Source organism: Hibiscus syriacus, unplaced genomic scaffold (genome assembly GCF_006381635.1).
Source record: "Hibiscus syriacus cultivar Baekdansim isolate YM2019G1 unplaced genomic scaffold, ASM638163v2 tig00110548_pilon, whole genome shotgun sequence".
NCBI lineage: Eukaryota > Viridiplantae > Streptophyta > Magnoliopsida > Malvales > Malvaceae > Hibiscus > Hibiscus syriacus.
In genome coordinates, this window is record NW_024062775.1 from 2,015,680 (window position 1) to 2,038,870 (window position 23,191).

At 34.3% G+C, this 23,191-nt stretch overlaps 2 pseudogenes; both read left to right on the forward strand.

The window, feature by feature from the left end:
- Positions 1-425: 425 nt before the first annotated feature.
- LOC120131062 lies at positions 426-3,166 on the forward strand (annotated as a pseudogene).
- Positions 3,167-11,375: 8,209 nt separating this feature from the next.
- LOC120130997 lies at positions 11,376-12,644 on the forward strand (annotated as a pseudogene).
- Positions 12,645-23,191: the final 10,547 nt, after the last annotated feature.

The window sequence follows — 23,191 nt, forward strand, 5'->3', positions numbered from 1 at the left end:
CGTACAATTTATATAGTACTATAAAACATAATAAATAGGATATGAATCAAATTATTTTAGTAATTAAAAAATTTGTTATTATTTTTAAAAATTACGAGTTCAATATTTTAGATTGTAAGATTGATTGAATATTCATCGTTAAATGATTAATAGTATTTAAAATAAATATTATTTTTTAATGATCTTTATTTAATAAAAAAATTAAAATAACATTTATTTATTATTATATTAGTGATCGATTGTTTGATTTAATAAAAAGTATTTAATTTAAAGAAATTTGAAACAATCCACACAGGGTGACGGGTACCTTCATATTAGATATTTCCTCTATAAATAAGGTTCATACTGCCCAGCTATGTATTTTTTTTTTAAAAAAAAGAAGGGCAAATATCTAGTTTGAGTTTCATTATCGATCTCACATCTCACATCTCAGTTAAATTTATTTTTCTTTATTTGGAGATTTTTAGAAAATCATCGCCGAAAGGAAAATGTTTATCGAGAGCTTTAAAGTAGAAAGTCCAAATGTGAAATACACTGACAAAGAGATTCAGTCTGTGTACAACTATGAGACCACTGAGCTGGTTCATGAGATCAGGGATGGAACCTATCAATGGGTTGTCAAACCCAAGACTCTCAAATATGAATTCAAGACTGATACCATCGTCCCCAAATTAGGGTTTGAATCTGAACTTCCCATCATTTCATTTCTTTTGTTTTTTTTTTTGTTTTTGTTTTCTGGGTTTGTTTTAAATCTTTGTTAATGTTCCAGGGTGATGATTGTGGGATGGGGAGGAAACAATGGTGCAACCATGACTGGTGGTGTTATAGCCAATCGAGAGTAAGATTCTTCCCACCCCCCCCCCTTTAGTTTTACCGATTTTGGTTATATTTTTCGATCTGCTTGATTTATGAGATTTCGTTAATGGATGTTCACAGGGGAATCTCCTGGGTTACCAAGGACAAGGTGCAACAAGCTAATTACCTTGGCTCTCTGACTTAGGCATCGACGATCCGAATTGGATCTTACAATGGAGAGGAGATTTATGCCCCATTTAAGAGCCTTCTCCCCATGGTATGCACCTGATGAACTGAGATTTCGTTTTGATTCTATATTCTGCTGTCTGTTTTAATCAGGGAATTCTGAATAAATACAGGTGAAACCAGAGGATATTGTGTTTGGAGGATGGGACATAAGTGACATGAATCTAGCTGATGCAATGGCTAGGGCCAAGGTCTTCGACATTGATCTGCAAAAGCAGCTCAGGCCCTACATGGAATCCATGGTCCCACTCCCAGGGATTTACGACCCAGATTTCATTGCTGCAAACCAAGGTGATCGTGCCAATAACATCATCAAGGGGACCAAGAAAGAACAAGTTCAGCAAATCATCAAAGACATTAGGTACCGTATTCAACTCTCCATTTTGTTCTGTTTAGAAAAAGGAATGTTCTTGCTGTACTTTTTCAACATTTTAACATTATCTTGTGTTGTATCAGGGAATTCAAGGAGAAAAACAAGGTGGTTGTACTCTGGACTGCAAACACCGAGAGGTACGGCAATATCATTGTGGGACTAAACGACTCCATGGAGAGCCTCATGGGTTCTTTGGAGAAGAATGTAGCAGAGATTTCTCCTTCCACTTTGTATGCTATTGCTTGTGTTCTTGCGAATGTTGCTTTTGTCAATGGAAGCCCTCAAAACACCTTTGTTCCTGGTATGTTCCCATTTCTTTTGAAATGTCATAAGGAAATATAATAACCCTTTAGAAGTGAGTATTTATTTGGGTTTTCCATTTGTTGTTGTCCAGGGCTTATTGATTTGGCTATTCAGAGGAACTCTCTGATTGGAGGAGATGACTTCAAGAGTGGCCAGACAAAGATGAAATCTGTCCTAGTGGATTTCCTTGTTGGGGCTGGTATCAAGGTGCAAATCTTTTGAACTTTATAAAGCTTTCACCTTAATTTGTTATATTGGCAGAACTTAGCAGCATGATCGATGCGATTTCATAGCTTATCTTCCAATAAAGATGATACTATGACATTGATGGATAGCTGTACTAATGATGATGATAAGTTAACACTTTGACAGCCGACATCAATAGTGAGCTACAATCATCTAGGAAACAATGATGGCATGAATCTATCAGCTCCGCAGACCTTCCGGTCGAAAGAGATATCAAAGAGCAATGTTGTTGACGACATGGTTTCAAGCAATGGAATCATCTATGAGCCTGGTGAACATCCTGACCATGTTGTCGTCATCAAGGTAATTAACTTCACCTATCATGTTGTCATCTCCAAGACCTTTGTCTGAGAATTAAATGTGGACTTCTGTCTGTTTTGTACTGTAGTACGTGCCTTATGTGGGAGATAGTAAGAGAGCCATGGATGAGTACACATCAGAGATATTCATGGGAGGCAAGAACACCATTGTGTTGCACAACACATGTGAGGACTCCCTTTTGGCTGCTCCCATCATCCTAGATTTGGTTCTTCTTGCTGAGCTTAGCACCAGGATCCAGATCAAAGCTGAAGGAGAGGTATGTTTGATGTCATTTACTATAACGCCCGAGCTGATGTTTTAAGTGATTAACATTGTGTTGACCTTTACATTTTTTATACATTCGATTAATATGAAATTTCATTTTGCAGGGAAAGTTCCACTCTTTCCACCCTGTGTCTACTATCCTCAGTTACCTCACCAAGGCCCCTCTTGTGAGTCCAAAAAGATGCTATTGTCTTTTCCTTTAGCAAATTAAGTTGGTATTAAATTACTGCTTGGACATAATGGGGACAGAATTGAGTAAACTTGATGTCATCTTTAATACAAGGATGTGAATAGAATGGTGGGAATTCAGTATAATCATAAGTTAGTGAATAAGAACTATTTACACCTTGATATCGATTGCATTCTTTTGGGAAAAACAGGTTCCACCAGGCACACCAGTGATAAATGCACTGTCAAAGCAGCGAGCAATGCTGGAGAACATACTGAGAGCATGCATCGGTTTGGCTCCTGAAAACAACATGATCTTGGAATTCAAGTGAAGAAGCTTTTGGTTCTTAGGAACTTTAGGATCATTTCCCGTTTCTGTTTCATAAAAGCTGTGGTTCATTCTTGTCACAGATTGTAATGGTTTATGGTTGGTGTATTATGGTGTTTTCCTCCCTCTTTCGGATGGCGCTTTTGTGGAATTAGATATGATAACATGAAACACTTTTTAAGTGTTTAAAATGCACCATGTCTAATGATACGACTTAACCAATCTTCCATGTTCTAGTACATGCATGTAGAGGTGCACAAAAAATTCGAATATCTGATTTTACGTAAAAAATATCCGAAACCGGATTTGGGAAAAATCGGATCGGATATTTTAAAACTGGATAGTATAACCGGTTTGGGAAAAAATTGGACGACCGGATTTTTTATCGGATTAAAAACCGGTTTGAAAAAATCGGATAAAAAACTAGTTTTTTATCCGGAAAAATATCCGGTTTGGGGTTTAAAAATCCGGTTTGGGGTTTAAAATATTGGATGATCGGATTTTTTACCGGATTTTTTTCAAACCGAAACCGGTTACATCATCTGGCCCTCCAAACAGGTTATGATCCGAATCGGTTTTTTTATAAATCGGTTTTTTGGTTTGGTGAAAAAACCGGATCGGTTTTTATTCTATCCGGATCGGATTTAAATCCGACTATGTGCATCTCTACATGCATGTATTGGATGTACTATGTTTGATGCATATTTAAGTTCACTTGTATCATTTTTTATACATACTATATCTATATGACCATAATTGACACCATAATTGTCTGACGATTTTGAAAAAACACATAGTTGAGTGACCAAAATGAAACTGCAAGAATAATTAACTCACTAAATACTTATTTTACCCAAAAAATCAAGATGCGAATTGAATCCATAATTCATAATATAAATTGGCCGACTCGTACTAACATGAAAGTCATAGTAAAAAAAAAAAACTTTTACCAATTCAGCAGCGGCGTTATTACTTTTGAAAAATCCCAAAATTAATTTTTTGAAACAGTACTCTGAAATTGCACTGCTCGCGTGATAATCACGAGTAAAATCCTCCCATTATATGGGCGAAAATATTTTTCAAAAAATATAATTTAATATTTTAGTTAATGATTCATGTTACATAAAACGTGAGGTCCCCGAAATAATAAAACGTCTCAAGAAATTTATCGCATATGATATTTAACATATCTCACGTTATATAAAACACGAGGTACGTAGTTTTTTTGTCCAATCGTAAGTGCTTATAGGCATCTTCAAGGGGTATTTACGGGCATTTAATCTCAAACTTTTCGTAATTTATAATATTAGAGGTGTAGTATTGACATTTATCTTTCAGTTGAGGTCAATATCAAGACATATTAGATATTGTAAGCGGGTTATAAATCGAGTTGAAAATGGTTCCAAAGTTTGTTTTGTGTATGAAGAAAATGCTAAAAATGGTTTGATAGCCATATTCGAGGGATTTTTTCGAGTAGTTAATATGAAATTTTTCATAATTTATAAGATTAGAGACATAGTATTGTAACTTATCTTTCAATTCATGGGAATATCAACACATATGAGACATTATAAGCGGAGTAAAATTTGCGTAACACGGCTTGATAGGCATGTTCGAGGCGGGGTAAAAAATCATATTGTTGAATGATAACTTAAACAAATTATAATTAAAATTTAATTAATAATTAAACAAAATTTAACATTATATTTGATTTGATGATATATTTAAAACATAAAATTGTCTTCATTTAAAACAAATTCCTACAAATACTGCATAGCTTTGGCTGTGGTTCATTCTCAATGTTTGACCAAATTCTCGTCACAGTAAATCCTTATTGATCGTAGATGGTCCTTTTTTCACGTCGTAGTACAAAATATGGTCGTATTGGGGATTCATTTCCAATGGGAGGAAACTTGTATTGATACACATTGAATATAGTTTCAAGTAAGTATACAATATCAATGAATTGCATGTAGTCAAATTGTATAGAAGAACAAGTATACAAGATCATTGAATATATTTTGCAATCGTATGTTTTGTCACGTAGATTAAGACGTATGTGTTGTGTTGTATGCCTTCCAATGGCCTCAAATATTCTGAAACATGGAATTTATTTTGTTCGCGAGAGATGCATGTCGCATTCATCGCGTTTGAGTGCTGCAAAAAGGTTTGCAATTTTGTGTGGAGGTCTGGGTGGATTGCGTGGTCAACTACATTCCAGTCAACTACTTGCTTTCCCAAGGTTGTAAATAGGGTTGCTAACTAGATGTTACTTTGACAATGGAAGTGATATGCAAATGTCACACTCCCTTCAGTGATGAATTGATCACCCCAACCAAGTTAGTTGTCATGTAACCATATCATCTACCCTCATCAAATGATCGAAGCAATTTCTCCCTCGAGACTTTAGCAAGATAGTTGTAGTCTTATTGATTCTCGTGTCTCAATTCTTGAAACAAGTCCTCAACCTCGTATACAGAATACAAGTGGCCTATCCATTAAAAATGCAACATTTAATTATAAATAATAAATGAAAAGATATCTGAAACCCAAAAGAGTGAAAGATGTACCCATTCAAAGAACCATTACGTGTTCATCTTAGTTCCTAAACTTTTGTAAATAATTTGCAGCAATATGACATAAACAATACTAGTGATAAAATGGGGAGGCTGCCAAGACGGTCCCATATGCTCGATTGCGTATTTGATCCTCTTACCTCTGTTAGAAATAAGATATATCCCACCAAAATGCTCACGCAAAACATGTGATAGAATATATTTGCTCAAGTACTTAATGAAGAATTCTCAATAGTCTATGTCTTCTTTTTTGACTATTGCGAAGGAGATGGGAGCAATTTCCTATTACCATCTTGTGCAACTATCAACAATAGTATTTATGTGTATCTGTCGTATAACCAAGTACCGTCGATCTGAACTATTGGTTTGTAGTGGCGGAATGAATTAACACACTACGGATATGTCCAAAATAACCTGTGGAATTGGCACATATCTTGTATGACAAGATCATTTTTATGCGCCCACTTAGTTTCCAATTTCACAACCATTCCTGGTATGTTTCTTCATCAATTTCAACCATGGTCGCAACTCTTTGTACGATTATTCCCATTGTTCATACACTTTTTGTTGAGCCTGAAATTCATTGTTATGATGTCAAAATAAATAGCCTTGATCCCAATAAAATGAATAATAATAAGTAGAATAGTAAGAAAAATAAAGTAACTTGAAAAATAAAAAAAGAAATTTTTTTTATAAATCTAAAGAAAGAAATAAACAAGAGAGTTTGAAAATGATTGAATGTTCAAGTGATGAGTTGAATATGCTTTGAGGCTTACCCCAATAGGGTATTTATAGTCCTAAAAACTCCTAGAAAATAATATTCAAAACAAAAGATAATTCCTAAAAATAAAAATAAGATAAATCCTAATTTAAAATAAAAAATTCGGCTAAGTATCATTCTCCACGCCACTACTGATTGGATCTTCTAGAAGCAACTGATTGGGCCTTTCAGAAGCTGTTGACTAGGTGCCACATCAGTTGCCATGTCATTGCCACATCAACTACCACATCATCGCCACGTAAACTACCACATTAGCTTCCATATCAATCGCTGACTAGACATCATGTCGGGTGTGTCATGTCCCAAGTTGTGCCCACTAATCCGGCCATGAATCCAAAAAAATAAAAAATTGCACGATTCGTTGTTCTTAGCATAATTTCTAGAATTCAATTTCCTGCATCAAAAATGAATGAAAAGGCCCAAGTTAGCAACTAAAATTATCTAATCAAAGAGTAATTAATCATAAAATAATGTATAATTTAAACTCTAATCAAAAGCCTGATACCTAGCATACTATGCTTTATGGCATGTAACTGTATAGCTGTATTGACATGTAATTGTAGCAATATTACTGGAAACTATTATACGTGGATTTGCTTTGACTAGTGGTATTAAGGCATCACAAAGCATGTGAACGTCTAAGTTTGGATGATCATGAGTTAGCCTACTGGCGGTGCATGTATGAGATTGGTCGTATTTTGTCAGCTTCCATAGGTTGTTCATCATCTTCAAGTGTGATATACGAACCCTCTAATTACATTCCTCGTACTTGTGGACACATTCAGCCATGTACTTGTCTGTGTATTTTTTTTTCATAATTGACGTAACCGAGTGATGTATATTATAGTTCTTAATGGCAGCCACATCGAGTTCTTTTGTTCTGAACGTCATTATAATATAGAGCTCACAGTCACCACGTTGGTTGTATTGATCAAGCTGTGGGAGTTGCGAAAATTTATGGAGCGTTGAAAGGTTCCATATCAACCGTTGTGAAGTGGGATGGTGGATGGTAATAAGAAACATGAGGTACAACATGTGGAATGTCATCATCATTCGCTCCCACTGGTATGTCAAGGTTCTCTGGTTCTTCATTAAAGGGGCCTACCTCATCATCATCAGGGCTGATCTCCCTTACCGATTCTTTGTCAGAAATATCACCGTTCAAATTGAAATAGTTCAGCGTCGTCAACTGCTGGGATAACAGGAGTAGCAATTATGCATCGATCACAAGACTGCTCACGACAACGCTCATGAACCATATTAGATCAAAGTTGACAACACCAACACAAGAATGTCTCCCCATAGATGTTGAGAAATCGTCAAATGGGTTAAACGCTTCATGTTCTTACAACCTCATTTCCTGTTGAAAAGATGATGCAGCCACACTAATACTATATGGATTGTACATTGCACTTACGTTGGTGATATATTCAAGTCAGAGTCCAAGCTAGCTACGCAATAATGCCTTGGAATCGAAGACGATGATGCACCCAAGTCATTGCCTAAACTTTGTGTACTTAATAAGTTAAAGTCGTTACGTAAATTAACTTTCGGACTAAGAACATTAGGCTTGAAGTTAAAATATGCCCGTCTCCAATTTGGAACACTGGTAGCATCATTATCATCAGAAAAATTTGCATATAGCTCAAAAGGTTCTCCTAATGAATATTGCATGTGGAAATCAAGCATCACGTCCACATCATCATCATCTTCAACGTTGTATATTGAGTATGTTAGTGGTTCCAACGACATCAGTAGTCAATACTTCATTGGTTTAAGTTTTTCTCTCGACCATTTGGAACATTATTCTTAACTTCTTTCATCAACTTCTTATACATTAATTTCTTCAACAACATTATCGTCACAATATGTGTAGTTTGAAATATGATGCTAAGAGATGCATCACGCATCATTTTTCCATTATAGTATACAAAAGTAGTAACACTTCCTCTTCGATATGTTTTGAAAATATCTATGAATCATGCAAAGTGAAGAAAAAATATTAGCAAAATTATAATGACTTCAAACTATGTATAATCGAGAAACGTCAAATAAACTTACTATTAAAATAGTTGCTAATCAATTAACTTATCCTTGCCTTCACTTCAGTTTTGTATGGTTTGTTTGTTATCTTCACTTGCTTGAAATAAGGATTCGAATGGAAGTCTCATTTTTTTCAAAAGAATATATTTTTGACTTGATTTGGAAGGGACATGTCCCTAAAAATATTCTTGAGGTGAAGTGGCAAGAAACTCGCGTTTTGCATAACACGAGTTCTGCAAAGATTCCTGATGTGGAAGCAACTGATTTGACATGACAATTTGTTGTAAAATAAAATTGACTTCACGTTTTGCAAGGCACGAGTTCACTGCCACATCATGTCGAGGTTCTTGGCCTATTTAAATTTTCTTTTGTTCCACCGAACCTAACCATTTTTGCGAAACCTTTTTCTTCCTTCATAAATGATTTATCCCTTCTCAGAAAACTTCTAGTCTAAAAAAGGTATACTCTTCTGGTGGTATCATTTCTTTATTCGCGCGAAGATAGGCACCATGAGTTCCTTTACAACATCAGATATAATCGATATTGTTCTTTTTGGTCAAGACAAATCTTCATGACGCATTGTGCAAGGCATCCTCTTCTAAGCCGCTTGGGCCTCTAGAGAAATTTCTTGATCCATCAATTAGGTCCAACCGAACACCGTTTGAGAAACATTGTTGACCTTTGTTCTATGCGTTTTGTACCGACGAGTTTCCTTTACATTTCTCTATCATGTTGATATTCCTTTATTATTAAAGACATCATCTTCTAGTGGCAACATCTACTAGTCTCGTGTGCTAAGATATTTTTGGAGATGTTTAGGCCACAACAAGTTATTTACAAAAATATGTTCATTAATTTTCAATCTCTTTTCATTTGAAAGCATTTTGAACACGATTTGTACCCTATTTACAATTTCTCATATGTGTCCATATCAATTTCAACTGAAATATAAGTTACAATACTACGCCTTTAAGCTTAAACATTACACAAATATTTTTATTAACTTTCCAAAAATACTCAACGAACATGTCTATCAATCCATTTTTGCTTGTTCTTCATGCACAAACCAAGCTTTGTTACCATTTTGAACGAGATTTTTACCCCACTTATAATGTCTCGTATGTGCTGATATTGGACTAAACTGAAAGATAAGTTCAAATATTACACACTAATCTTATAAATTACAAGAATTTTACAATTTAATATTTCGTGTTTTGCAACCAGCGAGGTTAATTCTGTCACGTTAGATTTTATTTGATTCAAATTCAACATACCTCCTGTCTTGTGTAACACGAGTTCCTTTCTAACACGTTGGATATTATTTGATTTAAAGCCTTACGCCTTTTCAAAGTACCTCGCGTCCTAAAAAACGTGAGTTGCATCGATTCCTCGCTTCAGGATGGGTGCGAGGGCTATTATAAATAGGAGCCCATTTTGGAAGGTTTCCTAAACATATTTCAAAGAAAAATGATAAATAAAATATGTTTTAATATTATAGAGTTATTCCCGAGGGAAGTATTATTAAATTTTTTGTGCATGTGTCTTCCAATTCTATTGTCAATTTCGTCATCGCGTAGTTGAGTTGCAAGACTTTTCATGAAGTTGCGGATCACAATTATATTTTTATAACGTTTCAATTAAAAATTTCGATGTCATGCCGTGGAATCAAGCTGAGAAAACGTTTCATGAAATATGTCGTGGTGCTAATAATCATAAAGTTTTATATAGAGATGGCATGTATAATTATTTTAATGGAAGGAACTCGAAATTAGGTCTGAATTGTTGAAGAAAGCAACCGATTAAGGTAATATCAATGTCATATATGTTTATGGTTTTATTCTAATTTGTTCTGGTGGCGAATTAAGAGATGAAAGACTTCGAATCGTGAAAGCTCTCGATCTCGCCAATTTAGAAGTTATTCATTCGAAGATGAATCCATTTCTAGGCTTAATGTCGTGGAGTCGTCACACCATTGCCTTTCCAGAAAAAAATCGAAGCATGCCCTAACAACTGTCCACGTAATTCATACCACCAAGTTTGGCAAATAGACTATAACAATCTATGTAATTGTTATGATTCTTGCTTTTGGAACCATGAAGCAATTTTGTTTTGTGACATTTTACATAGATATTGAATTTTAATTTTAATTAGTGTTGTTTATTTATAACGATATAGTTTTTCTATTATTTTATAATAAAATATACAATAAAAATATAATGATTAAATTAAATTCAAAAATAATGAAGGACCTCATGTTCGCAAACAACACTTGAAATTTATCGGGATGTTTCAGTATCTTGCGGACCTCACTTTTTTTGTAACTTGAGGTCATTAATTAAAATATTAATTTGCGTTCTTTGAAAAGTATTTCTACGTTGGAGAAAACTCACATCCTGTATAACACAAGACCTTTAGGACGTAGGGTAGTCCTACGTGTGCAGCTTGAGAGATATTTTTCTAACAAAACTGGTTTAAGGCACTGTTCCAAAAAATTACTTTCTTTTTTAACTGATAACGCCTCTAGCAGCTATCTGTTTTATTTTGTGCATGCCATAGCAGTAAGTACAGTAACAGCGACTAATACTCTTAGACAAAACAACAATCTAATAACCAAACACTATTGCCATACAACTTCCTTATCTTAACCAGTTAGTGCAGTTTTCGAAGTTTCCTGACATCATGTGAGCATGTGGCAGCACTTGGTAATTAAGGCAGTTAAAATCAAAGACATCTAACAGACAGCTTCATGTTTCACTCGGTTATTAGTCCCTTTTTTACTCTGCTTCTTTAATCTCATCATCTTTCCCTTTCACTGTCTCCCAGTCGTGCAGTGAATGAACATTAAAAGAGAGTGCATCCGGGATTTATCGACATTGAAAAACAACAGCAAGTGAAGAACAAAGAGGGAGGTGAAGGAAGAAAGAAAGAAACATGGATTTAACAAGTAGAAGAAGTAGAGAAATCAGCCATTGCATGCGGCCGAAGGTGCTGAAGCCCATCAGAAAAGTTCAAGTTGTTTACTATCTCACTCGAAATGGGCAGCTGGAGCACCCTTATTACATGGAAGTCACCCATTTGCTTAATCAACCGCTTTGTTTGAGAGGTAACATAAACTAAAAGCCTCTCTTATGTCTGTAATAGGCTTCGCCTTTGCATCATTTTTTTTTGTTGTTTTCCGTAGATGTAATGGAAAGACTCACTGCTCTTAGAGGCAAAGGAATGCCCTCTCTTTACGCTTGGTCTTGCAAAAGGTACATGGTCATTGCATTGCCATTAAATCATCATTTTCTGGTTTTGATTTGTTATATTGAGTTTAGTGTTTGGTTACTAGGAGTTGCAAGAATAGCTATGTATGGAATGATTTAGCAGACAATGACATTATTCCTCAATCAGATGGTGCTGAATATATACTCAGGCTCAGAACTAATTCCAGGTTGCTCTGGTTAGTGGTCATCCACTAAATTTACCTTGAAAGTAGTGCTTTTTACGCTTTTTTTTAAACAGAAACCAAGGATAATTTGAATGTTGCAGAAAGAATAGAGCAACTCCAAATCAGCAACAGGGTTGATTATTCTCAGGAACCAAGCCTAAGCCTTCACACCAAACAAAAATCACCAACTTCCACCTTGACTGGACACAGGGCTCCAGCGTATGGAGAGCAAGATTTCGATGAAGAGAAAGAGGATGAATACCTGTTAGACGAGGAGAAAACATGCTACACAAGCTCAATAACTCCTCACTCTCGCTGCTCCATTGGGGTTTCTACCGATGAACTTGACGACCAACAAGAGCCCCACAAAACAGTCTCCGAGTCAGCTCAACAACACTCTTAACTTTTATCCTCCATCGACAAAAAGAATCAAAGCAAAAACAGCACTTCCAATAGGTTCGAAGATGGTGAACCAGTCGGGACTGAATCAGCAGCACCGAGTCGAAGCTAGGTTCTGCTTCAACTAATTGCCTGTGGGAACCTAGCTGTTAATAAAGCAAAGAACGAGGCCATTATGAAGCAACCCCTGGTGCAAAACAAAGCGGTGGTGAAGAAGGGAGAGAATTTGCATCGAGGGGGTTCTTTGCAAGTGTGCGGTGAAAAAGGTTGTTGAAGACGAAGAGATGATAATAAAGCACATGTATGAGAATCCAAGGTTTGGTACTGAAGAGGAGTATTTCAGTGGCAGCATCGTGGAGTCCATAGGTTAGAGTATGCCCAAAAACTAATCATATGATGATTGTAATAATATATTTATTTACCGATTTTATTGAATAAAGGCATTGTCACTATTATTTTCAGTTATGTGTCTGTTTTTAATATAAACTGAAAGATAATAAAGTACATATAATAACATTATCAAAAGATCAATAGTCAAGTATTATTATGGGCATGGACAATAATAATACGCTTAAGACTAACATGTTATTGATTGATGACAAGGAGTTGTCATTGACATATAGATGTCAGAATTGATACAAGATTATATTGTTAGAGAACAATGTAATGGATTGACCCATCATGAGCATATGTCTTGGATTATTATGTAACGGGCATAACATTACTCATGGTGATGACTATATGTATGATCCTCAGACTTGAGATCAATGTCATCTCAACATATATTGTTATATGTTTTGATACAGTTAAACATGCTCCGTAACTGGTTGCAATATAAAGATTGTCATTGAATATATTTCGATATATGTAGTGGGGTGTATATGGTTAAGATAGGATTTGTCCTTCCTACACAATAGGAAATATATCATAGGCCACTTGATTGAGTGAGACTAGAAATGCATAGCAATGCTAGAATAAGTTGATATGTGATATCATATTCGTTAATTATAGTCTACTCTAGATATCAAGAAACAGTAGATGAGCTATACAAGTGTGATTATTCTAAGAATTATGCCTATTCTAGATATAAAGGACAAAAGGATGTAATACATAAAAGAGTTAATCACGAAGATGATATGTCCAATCATAATTTCTTGTAACTTAGGTGACAATGATATATTGCTAGATGTCATTCATTATATGTAATATTAGAATTGTTCTAATAATTACTACTAAAGTTACAAGAACATACAAGGTCACACCCTAGGATTGAAATGAGCAAAAATGTACAATTTGTTATATATTACTAAAATATATCTAGAGTTATGATATGTATACTTGATATACATATGATTTTAATTATCCTGAATATAGTAAGTAAGCATTAAAAGAATGTAATTTAGATTACAACTCTTTTAATTGGTATATATAATTCGGAATAATTAAATAAGTTTTAAATAAACATTAAATATTATAATTTAGATTATAAGTCTTTAATGTATATTTAATTGAATTAATTAAATAATATTTTATTGTTAATTCAAAAAAAACTTTGAAAACCATAAGATGTTAGGATAATGGATATAAAAGGGTGTGTTAGGTCTAGCAGCCGTTTTGAACAGACACACATAAACCTTCAACCATTTTCTCTTAAAACAGTTTTGGGGAAAACAAATATTTCTCTCAATCGGGTGAACTGAGTAGAGGCCGAGACGTGATTTCATGGAGGCTTACGATTCGAATCGATCTACACCACCAGTATTCAATGTTGTTCTTGCTATTTTTCAAGGAACTCGTTGTAAGTATTTGCATCCCTTCCTCCCGATTTCGGTTTTATGTACTTGGATCGCTGGTGAGACCGTCGAGTTTTGTTTCTGCTGCGCCGTGGGGTGCACCGATGGTCCCAACAGTTGTGTCAGAGCCACTTGTACGATCCGAATTCGGGTTAAATTCTTGGATGATACGATATGTATGAGATGCATATTCTAGTTTTATCGATTTCGGTAAATATGTTGATATCATTGTTCGAATCGATAACTGCAACGATTAATATGTTAATTTGTTAATATGTTTTTCAATCGATTTATTGCTGCAAGGATTTTACAAAATTCATATGTCAATCGTTGACATGATGATCCGTGGGAGTGCGATAGCAGATCGCGTTTGGCAGGGGAACAAAGGTTGTTCCGATGCAGGAAACCTTCGGGATTGAAAATCCCAAAAGCACGATTCTGTTGATAAATGCTATCAAATCGTGAGGTTTTTTCTATAGAAACGTAAATACTATTTTTCAAAAAATCCCACCGCATCAGCAGTACAAATTGAAGGCTTATATTAATTTTTTTTAAGAAATGAGTAAGAACGTGTATATATATATGATATGTTTGTTTTTCATGGTGTTTGACATGCATGGTTATAGCCCTTGTTCACTTTATAATGGTTTAATTTGAAATACGGTCTGCAAGCCGTGTCTTTCTACATCTATGTTGTATTTCTCTTCTTATCTTACTCCCTCGTATGTAAAACGAGTTTCTTTTAAAATTGTAAACCTATGAAGAGTCCAAAGGAGCAGAAGAATGGCAAGAAGATACTTAGAGAGCAGTCTTAGGCTTTAGGGTTCTTGGTTCTCCCATTGGCTTGGGATGGGCCACTTTAGTCATTATTTTTGGGCTACAAACATTGCATCTTATTTATTGCTATATTTTTTATGTATGCAATGCATCAAATGATAAAATAAGAATGAATATTGATGAGATCAATAAGGGCCTAATATTAAAACGAACAATGATGAGATAATTACGCAAATCCCTCTTTATAATCTAAGTTAACTTAACCGTCCAATATTTACCCTCGTTAAGGCTTCGATCGATATTGTGTGGGCTTTGCCAAAGCATTGACACATAAATCTATCTTGGTTCAATGCGAAGAATAAGCAAATGATATTCACCGGTTGAAATATTGGTAATAACTTAGCTATGTCATTTTAATATGATTAGAAACCTAGAGGTTAAATATTTGGATTAGTCATGAGATGACTTGAACAAAAGTTGTTCACCAAAATGAGGAGTTACATGAGATGTAACTAATAAAGTATTACTTACCTAAATAATCACTATCCTAAAAGAAAAGCCAAAACTGATTTAGGAAATTGATGTATTATTGATCCTCACCCACTAGAAAAATTTCATTGAATTTTTCCGAAATTAAAACAGAGAGGGTTTTTAATTTTGAATAAAATAGCGGGAGTAATTTGTAAATAAAGTCCTATTTATAAATTTTAATTCGGTAAATTTACTTACTTTAAAATTTCCATTGTTGTAGATTTAATGGAAACAACACTTTATCATTGCGATCATTCCTTGGGAAGGATAAACTTAATGACATAAACTTTCTTGACTGGTTTCGTAATTTGAGAATTGTTCTCAAACAAGAAAGGAAGGAATATGTCATTGAGAAACATGTTCCTGATGAACCGACAACTAATGCTTCAAGAGATGGCAAAGATAAATTCAAGAAACATATGGATGATATGTTAGATGTTGGATGTCTAATGCTTGCCACCATGACTCATGAGCTTCATAAGCAACATGAGGACATGGTTGCATATGAGATGATTCAACATCTCAAAGAAATATGTGAAGGGCAAGCACGTAAAGAGATATATGAGACCTCTAAAGCTCTATTTCAATGCAAAATGGCAGAGAGAACTCCTGTAGGAGCTCATGTCATCAAGATGATGGACTACATCCAAACGTTGGAAAAATTGGGATTTCTTCTCAAAGATGATTTGGCTATCGAAGTTATCCTGCAATCACTGTCAGATAGCTTTAGCCAATTTGTCCTTAATTTTAACATGAATGAAATTAACAAGACTTTGCCACAGTTTCTTGGCATGTTACGAACTGCTGAAAGTAACATGAAAAAGGTTGGACCTAAGCCCATTCTGATGGTCCACAAGGACAAAGGAAAGGGAAAGAAAAAGGTAGTGGCAAAGTCTAAGGGAAATAATAAGACCAAACTAAAAGGGAAAATTGCATTGAAACCTAAAGGGGGAGTTAGCAAGGAAGGAAAATGTTTCTATTGTGATAAGACCGGACACTGGAAGAAAAACTTCCATGTTTACATTGAAGAGGTCAAGAAGGCAAAAGCAAACGGAACGTTTGTTTCAGGTATTTATGTTATTGATGTTAATTTGTCAACATCTACTTCTTGGGTATTAGATACCGGTTGTAGTTCTCATATTTGTACTTTTGTACAGGGACTGCAAAAGAGAAGGAATCTGGCTAAAGAAGACGTGAACCTACGAGTGGGAAATGGAGCAAGAGTTGTTGCATTATCTATAGGGACATATGTTTTATCTTTGCCTAGTAGACTTGATTTAAATTTATAGGATTGTTATTATGTGCCTAGTTTGACTAAGAACATTATTTCTATTTATTGTTTGGACAAGATTGGCTTTGAGATTATTATTAAGAATAATTGTTGTTCTTTTTATCTCGATAGTGTTTTTTATGGTTCGACACAATTGGTTAATGGTCTCTATATTTTGGATCAAGAAAACATCATTTATAACATAAATACTAAGAGATCAAAAACAAATGACTCGAATCAAACTTATCTTTGGCATTGTCGTTTAGGCCATATAAGTGAGAAACACATATCAAAACTCTATAAAGATAGATTCTTAGATTCATTTGTTTTCGAACAATATGATGTATGCGAATCTTACTTGTTGGGAAAAATGACTAAAGATCCTTTTAATAGTAAAGGTGAACGATCAAGTGATTTATTGGGGTTAATACATAGTGATGTATGTGGACCAATGAATACACAAGCCAGAGGTGGATTCCATTACTTCATTACTTTCACCGATGACTTCAGTCGGTATGGGTATATTTATTTTATGCACCATAAATCTGAAGCCCTTGAAAAGTTTAAGGAATTTAAAAATGAAGTAAAAAATCAACTAGGCAAGAGTATTAAGGCACTTCGATCAGATTGAGGTGGAGAATACTTAAGCATAGAGTTTGATGAACTCCTAAAAGAACGTGGGATTATCTCACATCTTATACCACCTGGTACACCACAGTGGAATGGAGTTTCTGTAAGAATAAATCGAACACTATTAGACATGGTTCGATCGATGATGAGTCATAGTGATCTTTTGACTTCTTTTTGGGGACATGCACTTGAAATAGCCGTTTTCACACTAAATTGTGTTCCATCTAAATCGGTTCAAAAGACACCATACGAGATATGGACTGGAAAACGTCCTAATATGTCTTTTATGAAGATTTAGGGTTGTGAAGCTTATGTAAAACATCAGATGTCTACAAAGCTTGAACCTAAATCTCATAAGTGTATATTTGTTGGATATACTAAAGAAACTAAGGGATATTATTTCTTCAACCTTAACGAGAACAAAGTGTTTGTTGCTCAAACAGGAGTTTTTCTCGAAAGAGAATTTCTCTCAAAGAAAGGGAAGGGTAGAAATATTGAACTTGGAGAAGTTCAAGAACAACAGATAAATGAACCTTGTGTTTATAAGAAGGCTAGTGGGAGCATCGTTTCTTTCCTAATCTTGTATGTAGACGACATACTCATCATAGGAAATGACATAACTACTTTACAGTCTGTTAAGACTTGGTTAGCTAGTTGTTTTTCTATGAAATATTTAGGTGAGGCAGCGTATATCTTAGGAGTTAAGGTCTATAGATATAGATCAAGACAACTTCTAGGATTGAGTCAAAGTACATATATAGACAAAGTGTTGAAAAGGTTCAGTATGAAAGAATTCAAGAAAGGATTTTTGCCTATAAGACATGACATTTATCTTTCGAATGAAATGTGTCCTTCAACTCTACAAGAAAGAGAAAGGATGAATAAGATTCCATATGCTTCGACTATTGGTTCTATCATGTATTCCATGATATGTACTCGACCAGATGTATCGTATGCTTTAAGCATAAAGAGTCGGTATCAAGCGAACCCTGGTGAAAATCATTGGGTCACGGTTAAAAATATCCTTAAGTACTTAAGAAGAACTAAGGATAAAATTATTATCTATGGAGGGGAGGAAGAGCTTAGTATAAAATGTTATACCGATGCCAGCTTCCAAACTGACAAGGATGACTCACGATCGCAATCGGGTTTTGTGTTTTGTCTTAATGAAGCTGGAAAAGTTCGAAGTAAGACATAGTAACTGATTCTACAACAGAGTCTGAATACATTGCAGCCAGTGAAGCAGCAAAAGAGGATGTTTGGATCAAGAAGTTCATATTAGAATTAGCGGTTTTTCCTAACATATCAGATGTTGTAGAACTCCGTTGTGACAATAATGGAGCTATTGCACAAGCAAAGGAACCTAGATCTCATCAACAATCCAAACATATTCTTAGGCGTTTTCATCTCATTCGAGAGATCATAAATCAAGGAGATGTGGAAAATATGCAGAGTACACACTGATGACAACATTGTTGATCCCTTGACGAAGCCTCTTACAAAGCAGAGGCATGATCGTCACACTGAGTCACTCGATATTAGATATATGAGTGATTAGTCTTAGTGCTAGTGGGAGATTATTAGAGTATGCCCAAAGACCAATCATATGATGATTGTAATAATATATTTATTTACAAATTTTATTGAATAAAGGCATTGCCACTATTATTTTCAGTTATAACTGAAAGATAATAAAGTACATATAATAACATTATTAAAAGATCTATAGTCAAATATTATTATGGGCATGGACAATAATAATACGCTTAAAACTAACATGTTATTGATTGATGACAAGGAGTTTTCATTGACATAGAGATGTCAGAATTGATACATGATTATATTATTAGATAACAATGTAATGGATTGACCCATCATGAGCATATGTCTTATATTATTATGTAACGGTCATAACATTGCTCATGGTGATGACTATATGTATGATCCTCAGACTTGAGATCAATGTCATCCCAACATATATTGTTGTATTTTTTGATACAGTTAAAAATGCTCTGTAACTGGTTGCAATATAAAGACCATTATTGAATATATTTTGATATATGTAGTGGGGTGTATATGGTTAAGATAGGATTTGTCCTTCCTACATAATAGGAAATATATCACAGGCCACTTGATTGAGTGACACTAGAAATGCATGGTCATGCTCAAAATAAGTTGATATGTGATATCATATTCGTTAATTATAGTCTACTCTAGATATCAAGAAACAATAGATGGGCTATACAAGTGTGACTATTCTAAGACTTGTGCCTATTCTAGATATAAAGGACAAAAGAATGTAATACATAAAAGAGTTAATCACGAAGATGATATGTTGAATCATAATTTCTTGTAACTTAGGTGGCAATGATATATTGCTAGATGTTACTCATTGTATATAATTAGAGAATTGTTCTAATAATTACTACTAACGTTACAAGAACCTATAGGGTCACGCCCTGGGATTGAAATGAGCAAAAATGTACAATTTGTTGTATGTTACTTAAATATATCTAGAGTTATGATATGTATATTTGATATACATATGATTTTAATTATCCCGAATATAGTAAGTAAGCATTAATATAATGTAATATAGATTACAACTCTTTTAATTAGTATATATAATTTGGAATAATTAAATAAGTTTTTAAATAAACATTAAATATTATAATTTAAATTATAAGTCTTTAATGTATATTTAATTGAATTAATTAAATAATATTTTATTGTTAATTTGAAAAAACTTTGAAAACCCTAAGATGTTAGGGTAATGGATATAAAAGGGTGTGTTAGGTCTAGCAGCCGTATTGAACAGACACACATAAACCTTTAGCCGTTTTCTCTCAAACCAGTTTTGGGGAAAACAAATATTGCTCTCAATCGGGTGAACTGAGTAGAGGCTGAGACGTGATTTCGTGGAGGCTTACAATTCGAATCGATCTACACCACCAGTATTCACTTTGTTATTGTTGTTTTTCAAGGAACCCGCTTTTAGTATTCGCATCCCTTCCTCCGATTTCGATTTTACGTACTAGAATTGCTGGTGAGACCGTTAAGTTTTATTTTCGCTGCGTCGTGGGGTGCGACGACGGTCCCAACACCATAAACTCTGAGAAACCAGAACCATTGCTCAAGAAATCCAATTCTTGCAATGAAAGAAAGGTGATATTCGTTTTATTCATGTTTAACTAAAAAAATCAGATATGTTATGATATTGATGAAGTTTATATTGATTGAACAGGAGGTACAAGCTGGTGGGTGAAACTGTGGAAGAGAAGGAAAATGTATTACCAGGAAGAAATCATCAAAGCAAAACCAGAAAAATGAGGATTGACTAGACACAAAGACAGACTATTAACTGTTAAGCTTCAAAAATTTGTTTCAAGTAAAGGGTAAAATCTTGGGGATGCTATGTTATGTAATATAATGTAATGGTGAAACTGAAAAGATGCTATCATATTTAGCTAAATTTATAACTTTTAATAAAAAGTGTTCAACCCAATAAAAATTGTTTGGAAATTAGATTATTTAATAATATTTATCTTTATAACATCGAAATAATCTGATTCTAAACATTTTAATATTTTAAATTAAAATTAAAGTATTGTCTTGAAAAATCACAAGTTGCTTGAGGAAGTTCATTTTAAAAAGGTATAATGACACAATTACTCCAAATATTTTTATAAATGATCACTTTATCTCTTATTTTTTATTATTTTTACCATTTAATGTTTTAATTTTTGGTCAAAAACAGGCTCTGTTGAATAAAAATCATAGTTAACTAACGATCAATACATGTTATTGACATAACATTTTTATATGTGATCAATTGATGATGTTGGGAGGTGCAATGGTCCAAAAAAAAGAATAGAGGGCAAAGTGATCATTTGTACTAACATTGGCGGTAATTGTGTCATTGTGCCTTTTGAAAATGATATCCTTTTAAAAAATAAATGACAATTTTAAACAATTATTACCTAGGGGAAGGAAAGGAGAATTTTATTCTTAGTGAATATTGAACCTACAATATAAGAAAAAGGATATGTGTTAACTTAGAATTTTTAACCAATTGCTCTAGATATTAGAAGTTTTTGACAAAAAAAATAACAATTTTAAGAATTAAATTGTAAAGAAGATAAATTAGAGTTATGAGGGATAACTTTTGTAACTCCTTGAATCTCGGGTCAGAAGTTTAGGGTTAACCTGAGTGGGCCTTAGAATAAATCCCATTTTTTTTCCCATTAGTTTCGGCTTGTTTCCCAACATTTGAAAAAGTGTGTTTTTAAACTAAACTATATCAAGCTTCATTTCAGGCCCTTAATCTTTATATTTCATCAAGGTATCCTAAAGTGGGTTTAGTGGGGTTTTAGAAACCTAAGTCATTTTATCTTATTTTTAAGAGATTTAGGTCTCTAGAAATGTTCTAAACTCATTTCTAAACTCTCGAGCAATGTTAGTAATCTGTATACTTGAGTTTTGTCTAGTGAGAGATGTTGGAGAAAGCTCCAAGGTTAAAGGAAATGAGAAGCTAGTGCTTGGTTGAGCCTTGGATACTTCCACCAACTTTGGAAATCAAGTTAACTCACTTATAACTCAACTCTACCACATGAAGGTCATTAGATGTGGTTTGGTACGTTGCATGAGATATGAAGTATATTCATGGTAGGAATCAGAAATCAATGTTTTCCAGCATGTTTATGAATGGACTCCTTCTGTTCCCAAAAATCATACATAACACTCTAATAACCTTTGGGGACCTCATTATGACAGTTGGAAGTACTGGAGAGGCATTTTCATGTTCACAATAAGGTATTTTTGGGCACATGTATCGGTATTAGAAGAATAATATCGATAATGTTCTTTAAGTGTTAAAAACAAAGGGGTTTTGGGCTAAAAGTATCGATACTCATGCAATAGGTATCAATATTGTAGGTGAGGTATCGATACTCGCAAGGTGATATCGATATCGAGATCACTTAGTATACATATTAGCCAAATTCGTATTGATACTCATGGGAGTATCGATACCAATGGTATAATACCGACACTCCCAATAGAAGTATCGATAGTTAGGTATTTTTTCAAAACACTGAAGCTAGATTTGGTATCAATACTTAGGAAAGTATTGCTACCATATACTAGAAGTATCAATACTCAAGAAGGAGTATCGATACCAGCCCTTTGTTATCAGTCTTTAATAAATCAATAGTATCGATACCCATAGGATAGTATCGATACCCATAGGTTAGTATCGATACCTAAAGGATAGTATCGATACTGAGGAGATTAGTATTGGTATCCACAAACAATTTTGGGTAATAAACCCAAGGGTTTTTAAGGGATAGAATTGAGGGAGCCAATAACACCAGAATACCATAAAATAAAACTACAAGTGAGAATTATAATAATATCTGAATAGTTAGAAATAATAACAACTAAGGTCACATAAAACTAGACTTATTTGACGCTCGGTGCACATTCAGGACACCAAAGTTACTCTAGCAGTTACGATTATACAATTAGATATCTCAGTCAGTGCTAACACGCTTCAGTCGTCAGCTGGACGCATATGCCCCAAGACTCGACGGAGTAAGTTGGTTGGGTGTACATTTCTGATGCAGCTTCGGATCTCAGCCAAATACCCAACGGTATTTTAGAAAGGCTAGAGGGGTGTGTGAGCTTTGAGATACAAAACCCTCAACCATACCATGATGCCTACTACAACATGTTAAATCAATATTCACATGTCTTTAAACATGTTCCACTAGCATGCGCATTTAGTGAATGCATATAGTATATTACAGTTATTAATGAAGAATTGAGCTTGTAAACTTAACATTCAGAATGTGTTTCTGTGCCAGGTTCTTAGGAGACCGACCAAGGACCATTATCATCGCTAGCAGTTCTAGCTCAG